Source organism: Scyliorhinus torazame, chromosome 20 (genome assembly GCF_047496885.1).
Source record: "Scyliorhinus torazame isolate Kashiwa2021f chromosome 20, sScyTor2.1, whole genome shotgun sequence".
NCBI lineage: Eukaryota > Metazoa > Chordata > Chondrichthyes > Carcharhiniformes > Scyliorhinidae > Scyliorhinus > Scyliorhinus torazame.
This window is the reverse complement of record NC_092726.1, coordinates 42,510,317-42,530,432: the sequence shown is the minus strand read 5'-3', so window position 1 is coordinate 42,530,432 and position 20,116 is coordinate 42,510,317. Positions and strand designations below refer to the sequence as shown.

Genomic DNA, 20,116 nt, shown 5'->3' with positions numbered 1-20,116 from the left:
CGAGGAACTCAGGAGGGATTACAAAGGTTGGAGAACCGTGAAACCCCTCTTTGAGGCCCCACATCTCTGGTGGGAAGCAATCAAGGGGAATATCAAGAGGTTTTTCATCCTCAAGGGCGTTCAAAAGGAGAGAGAGAGACGAGGGGTCATGTCCAGGCTCCAGAAAAGTATGCAAAATTTGCTCCAGCTGCAGTCGATGGGGGTGGACGTTAAGGAGGATCTCCAAGAGGTGAAGAGCCAGCAAGCCTCGCTCTACACCTCGGAGGCCTCCAAGGTTATCTTCCGTTCCAGAGTCCGCTCCGTGGAGCAGGACGAAAAGTGCTCACGCTTCTTCTTCCAAAAGGTGCACAGAGAGACCTCTGTGATCAGCAGCCTGAAGGAAGAAGATGGCTCTGAAAAGTCATCGCAGTCTGACATCCTGAGGATCAGCCAATCCTTTTATGCCGGACTGTATGACCTGAAGCCAACAGATAGCACTGTTTCCCAGACCTTCCTGTCGACTATCACGGAGGTCATAGGCGACAGCGAGCTGGAAAACCTGGACAAACCACTAACTCTGGACGAGCTGACAAAGGCCGCCAAGTCCTTCGAGACGAGTAAAACTCCCGGAAGCGACGGCTTACCGGTTGAGTTGTATTCGGCTCTGTGGGACTGGATGGGCCCAGACCTGCTGGAAGTGTACGAGAGTATGCTTCTGGAAGGCAGCATGTCAGAGTCCATGAGGAAAGGCATCATCACCCTCATCTACAAACAGAAGGGGGAAAGGGAAGAAATTCGAAATTGGCGACCCATTTCACTGTTGAATGTGGACTACAAAATTCTAGCAAAGGTCATCGCCAATCGGGTCAGGTCTGCTCTGGAGTCGGTGATCCACCCTGACCAGACCTGTGCTGTACCCGGCAGGAAGATCTCTGATAGCCTCGCGCTACTCAGGGATACGATCGCCTACGTGCAGGACCGGGGGGTGGACACTTGCCTCATCAGCCTTGACCAGGAGAAGGCTTTTGACAGAATATCGCACACCTACATGATGGATGTGCTCTCCAAAATGGGGTTTGGGGAGGGAATTCGCAATTGGATCAAACTGCTCTACACAAACATCTATAGCGCAGTCTCAATCAATGGGTGGGAATCAGAAAAGTTCCAGATCAGATCTGGAGTCAGGCAGGGCTGCCCTCTCTCCTCTGCCCTTTTTGTGTGCTGCATAGAACCTTTTGCCGAGTCCATCAGGAGGGATCCGGGTATAAGAGGAGTGACGATCCCAGGCAGTGGAGGCATGCAAGTCAAGGCCTCCCTGTACATGGACGACGTTGCCGTCTTCTGCTCGGATCCTGCGTCTGTACGCAGGCTCTTAACCACCTGCGACCAGTTTGAACTGGCCTCTGGAGCCAAGGTAAACCGGGGCAAGAGCGAGGCCATGTTCTTTGGGAACTGGGCCGACCGGTCCTTTGTCCCCTTCACTGTCAGGTCAGATTACCTGAAGGTGCTGGGGATATGGTTCGGAGCTGCTGGGGCGTGCACCAAAAACTGGGAGGAGCGCATAGGAAAGGTAAGACAGAAACTGGGCTGGTGGGAGCAACGCTCCCTCTCCATTGCGGGCAAAACCCTGGTCATCAGGTGTGAGGTACTCTCGGTGCTACTGTACGTGGCGCAGGTCTGGCCCATAACCCGACCCTACGCCACAGCAGTCACCCGGGCCATCTTCAAATTTATCTGGCGATCCAAGATGGACCGTGTCCGAAGGGACACCATGTACAAACCTCTGGAGAAGGGAGGGCGGAACGTACCCAACGCCTCCCTCATCCTGTTGGCCACCTTTGTGTCCAGCTGCATCAAGCTGTGCGTGGACCCCCAGTATGCAAACACCAAGTGTCACTACATACTGAGGTTCTACCTGTCCCCGGTGTTGCGAAGGATGGGCCTGGCCTCATTGCCGCGGAACGCTCCAAGTAGTTGGACCGTACCGTACCACCTGTCCTTTGTGGAAAAGTTTTTGAAGGAAAACACCTTTGACCACAAGGCAATGAAGCAGTGGTCAGCACGTAATGTCCTCGAGGCCCTCAGGGAAAAGGAGACCGTGGAGGACGTTGGATGGTTCCCTGAGCAGACTGCCAGAGTCATCTGGCAGAACGCCTCATCACCAGAACTTTCAAACAAGCACCAAGACCTAGCTTGGCTGGTGGTGAGAAAGGCCCTCCCTGTCAGATTCTTCATGCACACCCGAAGGCTCTGCACCAATGCACGCTGCCCTCGGAGTGGCTGTGGGGGAAATGAGACGGTCACACACCTCCTTGTGGAATGTGCCTTTGCAAAGAAGGTCTGGAGAGAGATGCAGTGGTATTTGTCAAGGTTTATCCCAAACAGATCTGTGACACAGGACTCTGTGCTCTACGGACTGTTTCCAGGGACACACACCGAGACAAATATCAACTGCTGCTGGAAGGTCATCAACTCGGTAAAAGACGCTCTTTGGTCTGCCCGAAACTTGCTGATCTTCCAGTGCAAAGAATTGTCCTCGACCGAGTGTTGCAGACTGGCACATTCCAAGGTCCAGGACTACGTGCTGAGGGACGCACTCAAGCTTGGGGCAGCTGCCGCCAAGGCGCAATGGGGAAAGACCACTGTGTAAAGTCTTTCCAGCAAATGTACACCGAGGGGTGCGTAACAGTGTAAAGCCCCTCGGTCTGGGCAACCAACACTCCAATGTATAAAACAAACATGACAATGTAAATATTTAAGAAGGAATTGTAATGTAAAGAGTGATATGTGTACGACAATATCAAAATTGAATGAAAGAAAGTCAAGGCAACATGTAACCCTGCCGGAAATGTACAGTCAAGACAATTTGAAATGTTTCTGAAATGCTCATGATAAATTTTTATGAATAAAGTATATTTTTTTGAAAAAAAAAAAAAAAAAAAAATCTGTTCTTATCAGTTTAATATCTGATATGTCCTCAATCTGTGGACCGAATATTAAATTTATTTTTAGGACTCGGAGATGGTTCAGGGGCTTGCTCCTTCCGCTCCACGCATCAACCTGGTCTTGCAGTGCTTCCAGGAATGGTGCCCTCTCCCCACTTTGGGGCGCAAAATGTATAAAAGCAGAAAATGCCGCAAAACCTGGCTTCCCCTTTTCTCTCTTGTCCAGTTGTCTCATCCTGACCAATTTAAGGCCTTTCCGGCTCCAAAGCATTGCTAGCTTTTCTGCTGGCGGGAGCTTCGTGCACGAATGTTGCGAGCCGATGGACTCGCGGACTTGCGGCAGCCAGGCTCCGTTTTCAGCTGATATGCCACACAGATTTCCTGCTGCTTTTTACAGGCCACTCACCTTCACACTCGGATGCCGACTTGCCTTCTCCTCACTTCAGTTACCACATCCCTTCATCCTGCACAACGGGGAAGTGTGGCGACAGACTGAACGGCATCCTGTTTGGATGTAGGTACACCTTCACGGCGTCTCTTTTCGTTCTCCTGACTCCACGACCAACACGCCAGGGTGGAGCTCAGGGAGACTAGACATTGCCCTCTGTTGGATTCCGCCAGTACTTGCTGCTTGCACGGATTGCCCTTTGTTCGGCAAAGGTGGAGATTACTTCGACTCCCTCCGTTGGGTGTCACTGGGCCTTCACAGCGTCTCCATTTCATCTGGTGACGACAGGGGACGGCTTGCCAGACGATGTCTTCGTGTTGTGTTTACTGGTTCTGCATGCACAGACTCCACCGTGCTCGGCCAAGCTGGATGTCTCTTGACCAACAGTGAGCGTAGACTAAAAGTTCCAAAGCACAGTCGAGCGCAGCAAGGTGCACCTGAATGTCGGTGGACGAGGAGGACAAGAGCCATTGCCGGAAAAAATGGGCTATCGCTTCTCGGCCTTTTGGCTCAGATCAAGTGTAGTATCTGTTCTTATCAGTTTAATATCTGATATGTCCTCAATCTGGGGACCGAATATTAAATTGATTTTTAGAACTCGGAGATGGTTCAGGGGCTTGCTCTTTCCGCTCCACGCATCAACCTGGTCTTGCAGTGCTTCCAGTAATGGTGCCTTCACCCCGCTTTGGGGCGAAAATGTATAAAAGCAGAAAATGCCGCAAAACCTGCCTATCCCTTTTCTCTGTTGTCCAGTTGCCTCATCCTGACCAATTTAAGGCATTTCAAGCTCCAAAGCATTGCTAGCTTTTCTGCTGGCGGGAGCTTCGTGCACTAATGTTGCGAGCCGATGGACTCGAGGACTTTCGGCAGCCAGGCTCCGTTTTAAGCTGATATGCCGCACAGATTTCCTGCTGCTTTTTACAGGCCACTCACCCTCACCCTCGGATGCCGACTTGCCTTCTCCGCACTTCAGTTACCACATCCCTTCATCCTGCACAACGGGGAAGTATGGCGACAGACTGAACGGCATCCTCTTTGGATGTAGGTATACCTTCACGGCGTCTCTTTTCGTTCTCCTGACTCCACGACCAACACGCTAGGGTGGAGCTCAGGGAGACTAGACATTGCCCCCTGTTGGATACCGCCAGTACTTGGTGCTTGCACGGATTGCCCTTTGTTCGGCAAAGGTGGAGATTTCTTCGACTCCCTCCGTTGGGTGTCACTGGCCTTCACAGCGTCTCCATTTCATCTGGTGGCGACAGGGGACGGCTTGCCAGACGATGTCTTCCTGTTGTGTTTTACTTGGTTCTGCATGCTCAGACTCCACCATGCTCGGCCAAGCTGGATGTCTCTTGACCAACAGTGAGCGTAGACTGAAAGTTCCAAAGCACAGTCGAGCGCAGCAATAGCGCACAACAGTCCACCAATTGTATTTAAAAGGTGCCCTCGAGTCAATTAAATGCATTTCAACAGTGCCCGATTGTGAATCAAATGCATTTAAACAGTGCCCTAAGTTAAATCAAATGCATTCAAACAATGCCCTACAGTAAACCAAACGTTTTTGAACAGTGCTTTCTAGTAAATCAAATGTATTTAAATAGTGCCCTACAGTAAATGAAATGCATTTAAACAGTGACACAGTAAATCAAATGTATTTAAACAGGCGCTGCAATAAATCAAATGCGTTTAAACAGTGCCCTACCGGAAACTAAATGCATTTAAAAAGTGCCATGAAGTAAATCAAATGCATTCAAACAGTGCCCTCCAGTGAGCCAAATATATTAAATCGTGATTTATAGTAAATTAATTGCATTTAAACAGTGCCTGACAGTAAATCAAAAGTATTTAAATTAAATGCGTTTACACAGTGTCCGACACGAAATCAAACGCATTGAAACAATGCCCTCCAGTAAGTCAAGTGCATTTAAACAGTGCCCGGCAGCAAACTAAAGGCATTTAAACAGTGCCCTGCAGTAAATCAAATGCATTTAAACTGCCCGACAGTAAATCAAATGTATTTAAACAGTGCCCCAGAATACATCCAAAGTATTTAAACAGTGAATAAAATATAATTAAATAGCGCACAACAGTCCATCAAATGTATTTAAACAGTGCCCCAGAATAAATCCAAAGTATTTAAACAGTGTACTGCAGTAAATCAAATATAATTAAATAGCGCACAACAGTCCATCAAATGCATTTAAACATTGCCCTCGAGTCAATTAAATGCATTTAAACAGTGCCCTACAGTAAATCAAATGCATTTGAACAGTGGCCTAAAATAAATCAATTATATCTAAACGGTGCCAAATGTATTTAAACAGTTCTTTATAGTAAATTAAATGCATTTAAACAGTGCCCCGACAGTCAATCAAATGCTTTTAAACACTGCGCAAGAGTAAAACAAATACTTTTAAACAGTGCACCACAGTAAATCAAATGCATTTAAACAGTGCCCTACAGTAAATCAAATGCATTTAAACAGTGCCCTATAGTAAATCAAATGCATTTAAACAGCGCCCAACAGTAAATCAAATGCATTTTGTTCCCTACAGTAAACTAATTGCATTTAAATAGTGCCCGATACTCAAATGCATTTAAACATTGCCCTCCTGTGAATCAAAAGCATTTAAACAGTGTTCTACGTTAAATCAAATACATTTAAACAGTGCCCTACAGTAAACCAAATGCATTTAAACAGTGACATAGTAAATCAAATGTTTTTAAACAGGCGCTACAATAAATCAAATGCATTTAAACAATATCCTACAGTGAACTAAATGCATTTTTAAAATGCCCTGCAGTGAATCAAATGCATTCAAACAGTGCCCTACAGTATACGAAATGCTTTTAAACAGTTTCTGACAGTTAACTGAATGCATTTAAAGAGTGCCCAACACTCAAATGCATATAAGTAGTGCCCTACAGTAAATTAAATGAATGTAAACAGTGCCCTGTTGTAAACCAAATGCGTTTAAATAGTGCGGTGAAGTAAATGAAATGCACTTAAACTGTGCCCTACAATAAATCAAACGCATTTTAACAGTGCCCATAGTAAATCAATGCATTTAAACAGTGCCCTACAGGAAATCAAATGCATTTATACAGTGCCCTACAGTAAACCAAATGCATTTAAACAGTGCCCTATAGTCAATCAAATGTATTTAAACAGTGCCCCACAGTCAAACGGACCTTATTTAAACAGAGCCTTACAGTAACACACCAATTAAAAGTGCCCTACTGTAATCGGACTTAAAATGTGCCCGATAATAAATCATGTTTTTAAACATTAAACATGTTTATGTAAAGCGAATTGCTTTGGAGACCTAAAAAACAACTTTCCCGAGGCCAGTATATGCCCTTCCAAAAACTGAACGGGATCCAGCCAAAATAATACTGTTCCATATTTCTATCCAGCATATTAATTCTGCTCCATTTTAATATGCAGCCATATTAAAACGGCTCCATATTAATACTGTTCCATATTAATACTCTTCCACATTAATACTGTTCCATATTAATACTGTTCCATATTCGTGCTGCTTCATTTTAAGACCGTTACAAATGAGTACTGTTCCCTATTAATGTCCAGCATATAAACATTGTTCCATATTAATATTCGCTCATATTATAACTTTTCCATATTAGTAGTGTTCCATATTAATACTGTTCTATATGATTACTGTTACATATTAATATCCAGCCATGTTAACGCTGTTCCATATTAGTACTGTTCCATATTAATATCTGGCCATTTTAATATCCGGCTATATTAACACTGTTCCATACTAATACAGTTCCATATTAACATCCAGCCACATTCCATATTAATAATAATTATCTTTGTCACAAGTAGTCTTACATTAACACAACAACGAAGTTACTGTGAAAAGCCCTTCGTCGCCACATTCTGGCGCCTGTTCGGGGACACAGAGGGAGAATTCAGAATGTCCAATTCACCTAACAAGCACGTCTTTCGGGCCTTGTGGGAGGAAACCGGAGCACCCGCAGGAAATGTACGCAGACACCGGGAGAACATGCAGGCTCCGCAAAGAGAGTGACCCAATCTAGGAATCAAATCTGGGACCCTGGAGCTGTGAAGATATGGTTCCATATTAATACTGTTCCATATTAGTACTGTTCCATATTAATATTCAGCCATATCAATACTATTCCATATTAATACGGTTCCAAGTTAATATGCAGCCATATTAATACTGCTCCATATGAATAATGTTCCATATTAATATCCAGCCACATTAATGCTGTTCCATACCAATATGGTTCCATATTAATATGCAGCCAGATTAATACGTTTTTGCTCAATGCCTGCTACCCCGCCCCCCACATGGAGGTTGGACATGGCCCGACTTGCCCAGAATGCTTTGTGCAAGAAAATATCACAGGCCACAGATGACTATATTATTAATAACTAGAATGGGGAAGTCCCGCCCTTCACGCTCTGGGAGGCCACGAAGGCTGAGATCAGGGGTGATATCATGGCCAAGAACGCACGTAGAGACAAGGTAGAGAGGGCGGCTAGGCGACAGTTGTGGACTCCATACTGGAGGTAGACAGGCGATACTCTGAGGGCCCGAACAAAGAACTCCTGGCGCAGAGGAAAAAGCTACAAATGGACTTTGATCTGCTCTCCACGAGGGAAGCATTGCAGCAACTCCGCCAGGTACGGGAGACCCTTTACGAACACGGAGATAAAGCCAGCCACTGCTGGTTCGCCAGCTGAGAAAGCAGGCAGCCACGGGGGTAATAGCTCAGATTAGAAGCAGCAGACCGAATCCAGTGGCAGAGCCAAAAAATGTCTACGAGGCATTTGAGACCTTCTACCGGGGGCTATTCACCTACAAGCCCTCAGCTTAGGGATGAAACAGTTCATCGATGGATGGGACACGCCAGTTGTGACACAGGCTGAAAATGGGACTGGAAGCACCTGTAAAACTGGGAGAAGGATAGCGCAGTGGTGAGCCCTCGTTCCTCGTGGTCCCGCCCGCCCCACACATCCCTGTGACGATGGATGTGGCTGTCCTGCAACCCAGTTTTGTGTAGAAGCTGGGATTCGTCTTTCTGGAGCGCAGGAGGTTAGGGGGAATCTAAACAAGACTTCAACGTCATAAAGATTTTTTTTTAATGATAGAAATGGATAGATCCTCTGCCCCCAATTGCTCGACTGCATAAATCCCACCTTAGTTAGTGTCCCAATCCACCGGACTTTCCACAACACCATATCCAGCTATGCTCAGGAAGAATAATTGTTTTCCTATCCAGCCGACTGTTCTATATTGAAGAAGCTGGTGAACTTTAGAAGGACAATTCTGCCTTCCTATCCACACTGCTGTTCACACATCAGTGCACTACGTCGAGATATACTTTGGACTGACTTTTCTGTGTCATTTTTGGCTCTATTGTTCATAAAAACAGATCAAGCTGAGCTGTACGAGATCTGCGTGTCCCCAGTGCACTCTGCTGAACACATCCAGATATAGTCTGGAGTAATATTTCGCTCTTCCGTTCTAACCTGGTGCTCCAACGGACACATGCACCTGCCCTGCAGCCGAACATGTATGTGTTTCATTTCCCAACCACTGTCCACACCCACTGACCCAAGCTGTACTTCAGAAGCCAATCTGCCTGTGCCATTCGCCTTGGATTGTTTCGAAATCCCACGTCAGGCTCGAATGCAGGTTACGATTCTTTATAGAATCATAGAATCCCTACAGAGCGGAAGGCGGGTCATTCGGCCCAACGAGTCTGCACCAGCCCTTAGAAAGAGCAACCTATTTAAGCCCACACCGCCACCCTATCCTCATTCCCGCAACCCAAACTAACCTAAAGGGCAATTTAGCACGGCGAATCCACCTGACTTGCACATATTTGGACTGTGGGAGGAAAACAGAGAACCCAGAGGAAACCGTGTCAGAGAAAGTGCAAACTCCACATGGACAGACATCCGAGGCTGGAATTGAACCTGGGTTGCTGGCGCGCTGAGGCAAGCGTGCAAACTACTGTGACACCGGATTGCAGCCTCCTGGACTCTGCACTGCACAGATTCACCGTGTAGGACAATCTCTGGGGTCTCTGACAGCCTCTTTTTTGTTTTACAATGAAATACACAGTTCTTAAAATTTAGAGTAGTCAATAATTCTTCCAATTTATGGTGGCTAATCCACCTACCTCTCACATCTTTGAGTTGTGGGGTGAGACTCACGCAGAACCGGGGAGAATGTGCAAACTCCACGCGGCCAGTGACCCGGGGCCGGGGTCGCAATGTGGACTGGGAACTTCAGGAAATTAGGAGAGCAAAAACGGTACATGAAAGTATACAGGCAGGTAAAATGAACGAACGTCCTAAGTAATTTTACCAGCTCATTAAGGGTAAAAGGATAACTCGGGAAATAGCCGGAAAACATGGGCTATCGCTTCTCGGCCTTTTGGTTCAGATCAAGTGTAGTATCTGTTCTTATCAGTTTAATATCTGGTATGTCCCCTTCGGGGGTCCGAATATTAAATTGATTTTTGGGACACGGAGATGGTTCAGGGGCTTTCTTGGTCCGCTCCAGGCATCAACCTGGTCTTGCAATGTTTCCAGGAATGGTGCCTTCACCCCGCTTTGGGCACAAATAGTGCAAAAGCAGAAAATGGCGCAAAACCTGGCTTCCCCTCTTCTGTCTTGTCCAGTTGTCTCATCCTGACCAATTAAAAAAATTTCAGGCTCCAGAGCATTGCTAGCTTTTCTGCTGGCGGGCGCTTCGCGCACTAATGTCGTGAGCCTATGGGCTCGCGGACTTGCGGCAGCCAGGCTCCGTTTTCAGCTGATATGCCAAACAGATATCCTGCTGCTTTTTACAGGCCACTCACCCTCACCCTCGGATGCCGACTTGCCTTCTCCTCACTTCAGTTACCACATCCCTTCATCCTGCACAACGGGGAAGTGTGGCGACAGACTGAACGGCATCCTGATTTGGATGTAGGTACACCTTCACGGCGTCTCTTTTCGTTCTCGTGACTCCACGACCAACACGTCAGGGTGGAGCTCAGGGAAACTAGACATTGCCCCCTGTTGGATTCCGCCAGTACTCGCTGCTTGCACGGATTGCCCTTTGTTCGGCAAAGGTGGAGATTTCTTCGACTCCCTCCGTTGGGTGTCACTGGGCCTTCACAGCGTCTCCATTTAATCTGGTGACGACAGGGGGCGGCTTGCCAGACGATGTCTTCCTCTTGTGTTTTACTGGTTCTGCATGCACAGACTCCACCGTGCTCGGCCAAGCTGGAGGTCTCTTGACCAACAGTGAGCGTAGACTAAAAGTTCCAAAGCACAGTCGAGCGCAGCAAGGTGCTCCTGAAAGTCGGTGGACGAGGAGGACAAGAGCCATAGCCGGAAAATATTGGCTATCGCTTCTCGGCCTTTTGCCTGAGATCAAGTGTAGTCTCATTGAATCGTGGGAAGCTGAGAATCTCGATGACGATCGTGGATTGGAGAACTCGGAGGAATTGAAGTCGTCAAAGAGGAAACGTTTGGAGCCCGGCTGCTATTGGTGGATCCACATACTGGCCTAAACCTCTGGTTTAGGCCTAACGCCGATACAGTTCAGACCCAACGTACGAGCTATGGATGCAGCTGCATCCCGACCACCAGGCTGGGGAGTGCGAAACACTGTCCGAGTCACAGTGAAGAAAACGGAAGGAGAGTCACCTTTGGATCGGATACTCTTCGTGAAGCGGGTGCTGCTCGAGTGTTGTGGGTTTAAAGCAACAGAAATCTTCTGCTTGCAAAACTTCCCCAAGAATGGCTTCTTTGATGTCACCTTCAAGAGCGGCGCAGCGTGCATCAAATTCTTGAACGTCTTCAAGGAAAAAGGTAACCAGAGTCCCCTGTCGATCCTGACTGCGGAGCCTCTGTTTACGCTACCGGCACAGCGAAATCGGGTTGTTACACTGCACACGTACAACCCCCACGTCCCTGTGTCTGATGTGCTCACGTTCCTCGCCAGGTACGCTGAGCTGAAAGTGACAGCGTGCAAGTGAAAGACACCTTCGGCATCTGGACAAGTGAGCACCAGGTCAAGGTGACCCTAAGAACGGACAGCAACGGAGCCATCCTGCATCCCCCCTCCAATTTCGCTATTGGAGTAAATCGTGGCTACCTCTACTACGTGGGACAGCCACGAGTATGCCACGCCTGTGGCAAAACGGGGCATGTTGCCGCAAACTGCAGTGTGACCTTCTGCAAGAACTGCAGCCAGGAGGGACACATGACTAAGGACTGCAAGGAAGACAAGTGCTGCAACCTGTGTGGGGAGGCCGGCCATCTTTACAGGGCCTGCCCGAAACGCGGGGCGACATATGCACAGATCATCAGCAGCGGAGTCAAAAAGGCGACCAGAGAGGAGGTGCATACACCCTCCACCGAAAAAGACACCACGGTTCAGAATGAGGAAAAGCAACAGAAGGGCCCCCAACAAAAAGAGGAGGTCTCAGCACCTCCTGACAACCCAACCCCAGCCCCATCTGATGAGGAACACTCAATGGAAGAGGAAGAGGATGGGACAAAGAATAAAGAGCCCTGGGAAACAGTGAACAGGGACAAACGAAAGAGGAAACAAAAAAACAAACTGAAGAACCCCCCGAGGGGTAGTGGCAAAAAGCGACACCTCTCAGCCGGCGCACTTCGTGCCGACACCTCATCCGATGAGGGAAAACAGGACAAGAATCGGCCTCAGATAAAGAGGCAAAGCACCAACGTGGAACGGAAGGCACAGACCCCCCAGACCACCGACCGGGAAGAAAACAAGGTCACAGACCAACCCCCGATAGTAACGAGCAGCAACAACCCAGGTGAAGACCGGCCTGCAACCCCAACACCTACTGACTGCCACGACGAACCCCAGGGCTACACCACCCCCCCCCCCCAATGCATCTGCATCAAAATCACGCGGCCAGTACGGACCAGAACAGTTTTCTCAGCCCTGCAACTGTGCTAAAGTTTGCGAGTACCACCGGCATGCTGGGGAACATTCAACAGCTGGAACAGCCAACTGTATAGACTCTGGACTCTTGAGACGGGTAAATCTATCTTTTTATAATGGGTTTCAAAATTGCATCCATAAATGTGCGAAGCATCAAAGATACTTCGCGGTGTGTAGCCACACTCAACTATTTGGCAAATGTAAAAGCTGACCTACTGTTCCTGCAGGAGTGCGGAATTCCGCACCTCAGCAACTACAGGCGCTGGTCGAGCTGGTGGTCCCACGGGCCATCCATCTGGTCAGGAGGAAACGACTGCCGCTCCTCCGGCCTGGGTATTCTGCTGCGGGGAGGCAACTTCACCATCTCTGACGTTAAGGAGGTGGTGGGCGGCCGCCTCCTCGTAGCAGACGTGAAATACAAAAACACCCCTCTCAGACTTATTAATGTGTACGCCCCGGCCGTAAAAAGTGAGCGGCTGGCAGTCCTTCAGCAACTCCCACTGCTGTTGGCCACCTCCAAGCCGGTCATCCTGGGTGGTGACTTCAACTGCATCATCGATGCGGCTGGACGATCCAGCAAAGCCGACAGCAAACTAAACGCTACGTCCAGACTCCTGATGGAAACGGTAAAAGACGCCAAGCTGCTCGACGTCTGCAGCAACCCTGCAGACTGCGCGCAGCGTAGATACACATGGTCACGGCCAGACGGGTCCGTCCGCTCCAGGATAGACTTCTTTTTTGTGTCCCGAGCTTTCACGGTCAGGTCCACCGACGTAACGCCGGTGTTCTTCTCTGATCACTGCCTCCTACTGGCCGACTGCCACCTGCAGGAAGACCAGGGGGTAGGCAGGAGGACGTGGAAGCTAAATGTAAAACTGCTGACCCCTGAGAACATCGAGGAACTCAGGAGGGATTACAAAGGTTGGAGAACCGTGAAACCCCTCTTTGAGGCCCCACATCTCTGGTGGGAAGCAATCAAGGGCAATATCAAGAGGTTTTTCATCCTCAAGGGCGTTCAAAAGGTGAGAGAGAGACGAGGGGTCATGTCCAGGCTCCAGAAAAGTATGCAAAATTTGCTCCAGCTGCAGTCGATGGGGGTGGATGTCAAGGAGGATCTCCAAGAGGTGAGAGCCACCAAGCCTCGCTCTACACCTCGGAGGCCTCCAAGGTTATCTTCCGTTCCAGAGTCCGCTCCGTGGAGCAGGACGAAAAGTGCTCACGCTTCTTCTTCCAAAAGGTGCACAGAGAGACCTCTGTGATCAGCAGCCTGAAGGAAGAAGATGGCTCTGAAAAGTCATCGCAGTCTGACATCCTGAGGATCAGCCAATCCTTTTATGCCGGACTGTATGACCTGAAGCCAACAGATAGCACTGTTTCCCAGACTTTCCTGTCGACTATCACGGAGGTCATAGGCGACAGCGAGCTGGAAAACCTGGACAAACCACTAACTCTGGATGAGCTGACAAAGGCCGCCAAGTCGTTCGAAACGAGTAAAACTCCCGGAAGCGACGGCTTACCGGTTGAGTTGTCTTCGGCTCTGTGGGACTGGATAGGCCCAGACCTGCTGGGTGTACGAGAGTATGCTTCTGGAAGGCAACATGTCAGAGTCCATGAGGAAAGGCATCATCACCCTCATCTACAAGCAGAAGGGGGAAAGGGAAGAAATTCGAAATTGGCGACCCATTTCACTGTTGAATGTGGATTAGAAAATTCTAGCTAAGTTCATCGCCAATCGGGTCAGGTCTTCTCTGGAGTCGGTGATCCACCCTGAACAGACCTGTGCTGTACCCGGCAGGAAGATCTCTGATAGCTTCGCGCTACTCAGGGATACGACCGCCTATGTGCAGGACAGAAGGGTGGACACCTGCCTCATCAGCCTTGACCAGGAGAAGGCTTTTGACAGAATATCGCACACCTACATGATGGATGTGCTCTCCAAAATGGGGTTTGGGGAGGGATTTCGCAATTGCATCAAACTGCTCGACACAACCATCTATAGCGCAGTCTCAATCAATGGGTGGGAATCAGAAAAGTTCCAGATCAAATCCGGAGTCAGGCAGGGCTGCCCTCTCTCCTCTGCCCTTTTTGTGTGCTGCATAGAAACTGTTGGCCGAGTCCATCAGGAGGGATCCGGGTATAAGAGGAGTGACGATCCCAGGCAGTGGAGGCATGCAAGTCAAGGCCTCCCTGTACATGGACGATGTGGCCGTCTTCTGCTCGGATCCTGCGTCTGTACGCAGGCTCTTGACCACCTGCGACCAATTTGAACTGGCCTCGGGAGCCAAGGTAAACCGTGGCAAGAGCGAGGCCATGTTCTTTGGGAACTGGGCCGACCGGTCCTTTGTCCCCTTCACTGTCAGGTCAGATTACCTGAAGGTGCTGGTGATATGATTCGGAGTTGCTCGGGCGTGCACCAAAAACTGGGAGGAGCGCATAGCAAAGGTAAGGCAGAAACTGGGCTGGTGGGAGCAACGCTCCCTCTCCATTGCGGGCAAAACCCTGGTCATCACGTGTGAGGTACTCTCGGTGCTACTGTACATGGCGCAGGTCTGGCCCATAACCTGACCCTACGCCACAGAAGTCACCCGGGCCCTCTTCAAATTTATCTGGCGATCCAAGATGGACCGTGTCCGAAGGGACACCATGTACAAACCTCTGGAGAAGGGAGGGCGGAACGTACCCAACGCCTCCCTCATCATGTTGGGCACCTTTGTGTCCAGCTGCATCAATCTGTGCGTGGACCCCCAGTATGCAAACACCAAGTGTCACTACATACTGAGGTTCTACCTGTCATCGGTGTTACGAAGGATGGGCCTGGCCTCATTGCCGCGGAACGCTCCAAGTAGTTGGACCGTACCGTACCACCTGTCCTTTGTGGAAAAGTTTTTGAAGGAGAACACCTTTTACCACAAGGCAATGAAGCAGTGGTCAACACGTAATGTCGTCGAGCAACGAGTATGCCACACCTGTGGCAAAACGGGGCATGTTGCCACAAACTGCAGTGTGACCTTCTGCAAAAACTGCAGGCAGGAGGGACACATGACTCAGGACTGCAAAGAAGACAAGTGCTGCAACCTGTGTGAGGAGGCCGGCCATCTTTTCAGGGCCTGCCCGAAATGCGGGGCAACATATGCACAGATCATCAGCAGCGGAGTTAAAAAGATGATCAGAGAGGAGGTTCATACACCCTCCACCGAAAAAGATACCACGGCACAGAATAAGGAAAAGCAACAGAAGGGCCCTCAACAAAAAGGGGAGGACCCAGCACCTCCTGAAAACCCAACCCCAGCCCTATCTGATGAGGAACACTCAATGGAAGAGGATGGGACAAAGAACAAAGAGCCCTGGGAAACAGTGAACAGGGACAAACGAAAGAGAAAACAAAAAAACAAACTGAAGAACCCCATAATGGGGAGTGGCACAAAGCGACACCTTTCAGACAGTACACTTAGTGCCGAAACCTCCTCCGACGAGGGTAAACAAGCCAAGGATCGGCCTCAAATAAAGAGGCAAAGCACCAACGTGGAACGGGAGGCACAGACCCCCCAGACCACAAACCGGGAAGAAAATAAAACCCGCCGAGACAATCAACCCCTGGCTCATGGGAACACCAATATGACCAACGGCCACCAAACGCCGGACATCGAAAACAAGGTCACAGACCAACCCCCGGAAAGTAACAAGAAGCAACAACCCAGGCGAAGACCGGCCTGCAACCCCAACACCAACTGACTGCCACAACGGACGCCAGGGCTACACTCCCGCCCCCCCCTCAATACATCTGCATCAAGTTCACTAGCCAGTGCGGACCAGGACAATTTTCTCAGCCCTGCAACTGTGCTAAAGTTTGAGAGCACCACCGGCATGCTGGGGAACATCCAACAGCTGGAACAGCCAACTGTATAGACTCTGGACTCTGAGACTGGTAAATCTATCTTTATATAATGGGTTTTAAAATTGCATCCATTAATGTGCGAAGCATCAAAGATACTTCGCGGTGTGTAGCCACACTCAGCTACTTAGCAAACGTGAAAGCCGACCTACTGTTCCTGCAGGAGTGCGGAATTCCGCACCTCAGCAACTACAGGCGCTGGTCGAGCTGGTGGTCCCACGGGCCATCCATCTGGTCAGGAGGAAACGACTGCCGCTCCTCCGGCCTGGGTATTCTGCTGCGGGGAGGCAGCTTCACCATCTCCGACGTTAAGGAGGTGGTGGGCGGGCGCCTCCTCGTAGCAGACGTGAAATACAAAAACATCCCTCTCAGACTTATTAATCTGTACGCCCCGGCCGTTAAAAAGTGAGCGGCTGGCAGTCCTTCAGCGACTCCCACTGCTGTTGGCCACCTCCAAGCCGGTCATTCTGAGCGGTCACTTCAACTGCATCATCGATGCAACTGAACGATCTGCCGGAGCCGACACAAACTAGACGCTACGTCCAGACTCCTGATGGAAACGGTAAGAGACGCCAAGCTGCTCGACGTCTGCAGAAACCCTGCAGACGGAGCGCAGCGTAGATACGCATGGTCACGGCCAGACGGGTCCGTCCGCTCCAGGATAGACTTCTTCTTTGTGTCCCGTGCTTTCACGGCCATGTCCAAGATGTATGGCCGGTGTTCTTCTCTGACAACATCCTCCTGCTGGCCGACTGCCACCTGCTGGAAAACCAGGCTGCAGGCAGGGGGACATGGAAGCTGAATGTAAAACTGCTGAACCCTGAGAACCTCGAGGAACTCGAGAGGGATTACAAAGGTTGGAGAACCGTGAAACCCCTCTATGAGGCTCCACATCTCTGATGGGAAGCAATCAAGGGGAATATCAAGAGGTTTTTCATCCTCAAGGGCGTTCAAAAGGCGAGAGAGAGACGAGGGGATCATGTCCAGGCTCCAGAAAAGTATGCAGAATTTGCTCCAGCTGCAGTCGATGGGGGTGGATGTCAAGGAGGATCTCCAAGAGGTGAAGAGCCAGCAAGCCTCGCTGTCCAACTCGGAGGCCTCCAAGGTTATCTTCCGTTCCAGAGTCCGCTCCGTGGAGCAGGACGAAAAGTGCTCACGCTTCTTCTTCCAAAAGGTGCACAGAGAGACCTCTGTGATCAGCAGCCTGAAGGAAGAAGATGGCTCTGAAAAGTCAACGCAGTCTGACGCCCTGAGGATCAGCCAATCCTTTTATGCCGGACTGTATGACCTGAAGCCAACAGATAGCACTGATTCCCAGACCTTCCTGTCGACTATCACGGTGGTCTTAGGCGAGCTGGAAAACCTGGACAAACCACTAACTCTGGATGAGCTGATAAAGGCCGCCAAGTCCTTCGAGACGAGGAAAACTCCCGGAAGCGACGGCTTACCGGTTGAGTTGTATTCGGCTCTGTGGAACTGGATGGGCCCAGACCTGCTGGAAGTGTACGAGAGTATGCTTCTGGAAGGCAGCATGTCAGAGTCCATGAGGAAAGGCATCATCACCCACATCTACAAGCAGAAGGGGGAAAGGGAAGAAATTCGAAATTGGCGACCCATTTCACTGTTGAATGTGGATTCCAAAATTCTAGCCAAAGTCATCGCCAATCGGGTCAAGTCTGCTCTGGAGTCGGTGATCCACCCTGACCAGACCTGTGCTGTTCCTGGCAGGAAGATCTCTGAGAGCCTCGAGCTACTCAGGGATACGATCGCCTATGTGCAGGACAGGAGGGTGGTCACATGCCTCGTCAGCCTTGACCAGGAGAAGGCTTTTGACAGAATATCGCACACCTACATGATGGATGTGCTCTCCAAAATGGGGTTTGGGGAGGGAATTCGCAATTGGATCAAACTGCTCTACACAAACATCTATAGCGCAGTCTCAATCAATGGGTGGGAATCAGAAAAGTTCCAGATAAATCCGGAGTCAGGCAGGGCTGCCCTCTCTCCTCTGCCCTTTTTGTGTGCTGCATGGAACCTTTTGCCGAGTCCATCAGGAAGGATCCGGGTATAAGATGAGTGACGATCCCAGGCAGTGGAGGCATACAAGTCAAGGCCTCCCTGTACATGGACGACGTTGCCGTCTTCTGCTCGGATCCTGCGTCTGCACGAAGGCTCTTGACCACCTGCGACCAGTTTGAACTGACCTCGGGAGCCAAGGTAAACCGTGGCAAGAGCGAGGCCATGTTCTTTGGGAGCTGGGCCGACCGGTCCTTCGTCCAATTCACTGTCAGGTCAGATTACCATGGGATATGGTTCGGAGCTGCTGGGGCATGCACCAAAAACTGGGAGGAGCGCATAGCCAAGGTAAGACAGGAACTGGGCTGGAGGGAGCAACGCTCCCTCTCCATTTCGGGCAAAACCCTGGTCATCAGGTGTGAGGTGCTCTCGGTGTTACTGTACGTGGCGCAGTTCTGACCCTACGCCACAGCAGTCACCCGGGCCAACTTGAAATTCATCTAGAGATCCAAGATGGACCGTGTCCGAAGGAAGGAGATGGCTCTGTAAAGTCATCGCAGTCTGACATCCTGAGGATCAGCCAATCCTTTTATGCCGGACTGTATGACCTGAAGCAAACAGATAGCACTGTTTCCCAGACCTTCCTGTCGACTATCACGGAGGTCATAGGCGACAGCGAGCTGGAAAACCTGGACAAACCGCTAACTCTGGATGAGCTGACAAAGGCCGTCAAGCCCTTCGAGACGAGTAAGACTCCCGGAAACCTCTGGAGAAGGGAGGGCGGAACGTACCCAACGCCTCCCTCATCCTGTTGGCCACTTTTGTGTCCAGCTGCATCAAGCTGTGCGTGGACCCCAAATATGCAAACACCAAGTGTCACTACATACTGAGATTCTACCTGTCCCCCGTTTTACGAAGGATGATCCTGGCCTCAGTGCCGCGGAACGCTCCAAATCGTTGGACCGTTCCATACTACCTGTCCTTCGTGGAAAGGTTTTCGAAGAAAAACACCTTTGACCACAAGGCAATGAAGCAGAGTTCAGCACGTAATGCCCTCGAGGCCCTCAGGGAAACGGAGAACGTGGAGGACGTTGGATGGTTCGCTGAGCAGACTGCCAGAGTCGTCTCGCAGAACGACTCATCACCAGAACTTTCAAACAAGCACCAAGACCTAGCTTGGCTGGTGGTGAGAAGGCTCTGCGCCAATGCACGCTGCCCTCGGAATGGCTGTGGGGGAAATGAGACGGTCACACACCTCCTTGTGGAATGTGCCTTTGCAAAGAAGGTCTGGCGAGAGATGCAGTGGTATTTGTCAAGGTTTATCCCGAGCAGCTCTGTGACACAGGACTCTGTGCTCTACGGATTGTTTCCAGGGACACACACCGAGACAAATATCAACTGCTGCTGGAAGGTCATCAACTCGGTAAAAGACGCTCTTTGGTCTGCCCGAAACTTGCTGATCTTCCAGTGCAAAGAATTGTCCTCGATCGAGTGTTGCAGACTGGCACATTCCAAGGTCCAGGACTACGTGCTGAGGGACGCACTCAAGCTTGGGCCAGCTGCCGCCAAGGCGCAATGGGGAAAGACCACTGTGTAAGGTCCTTCCAGCAAATGTACACCGAGGGCCGGGTAACAGTGTAAAACCCCTCGGTCTGGGCAACCAACACTCCAATGTATAAAAGAAACATGACGATGTAAATATTTAAGAAGGAATTGTAATGTAAAGAGTGATATGTGTATAATAAGATCAAAATTGAATGGAAGAAAGTCAAGGCAATGTGTAACCCTGACGGAAATGTAGTCAAGACAATTCGAAATGCTCTGTAATGCTCATGATAAATTTTATTAATAAAGT

General features: G+C 49.8%; 3 non-coding genes across 3 annotated transcripts; all 3 read left to right on the top strand.

The window, feature by feature from the left end:
* The first annotated feature begins 2,891 nt into the window (after window positions 1–2,891).
* On the top strand, window positions 2,892–3,076 carry LOC140397184 (U2 spliceosomal RNA). Its single transcript, XR_011936750.1, has one exon. It is a non-coding gene; the product is annotated as a U2 spliceosomal RNA (small nuclear RNA).
* A 785-nt stretch (window positions 3,077–3,861) lies between these two features.
* Window positions 3,862–4,052, top strand: LOC140397495 (U2 spliceosomal RNA). Its single transcript, XR_011936931.1, has one exon. It is a non-coding gene; the product is annotated as a U2 spliceosomal RNA (small nuclear RNA).
* Window positions 4,053–9,802: 5,750 nt separating this feature from the next.
* LOC140397866 (U2 spliceosomal RNA) lies at window positions 9,803–9,992 on the top strand. Its single transcript, XR_011937289.1, has one exon. It is a non-coding gene; the product is annotated as a U2 spliceosomal RNA (small nuclear RNA).
* The last annotated feature ends 10,124 nt before the right edge of the window (window positions 9,993–20,116 follow it).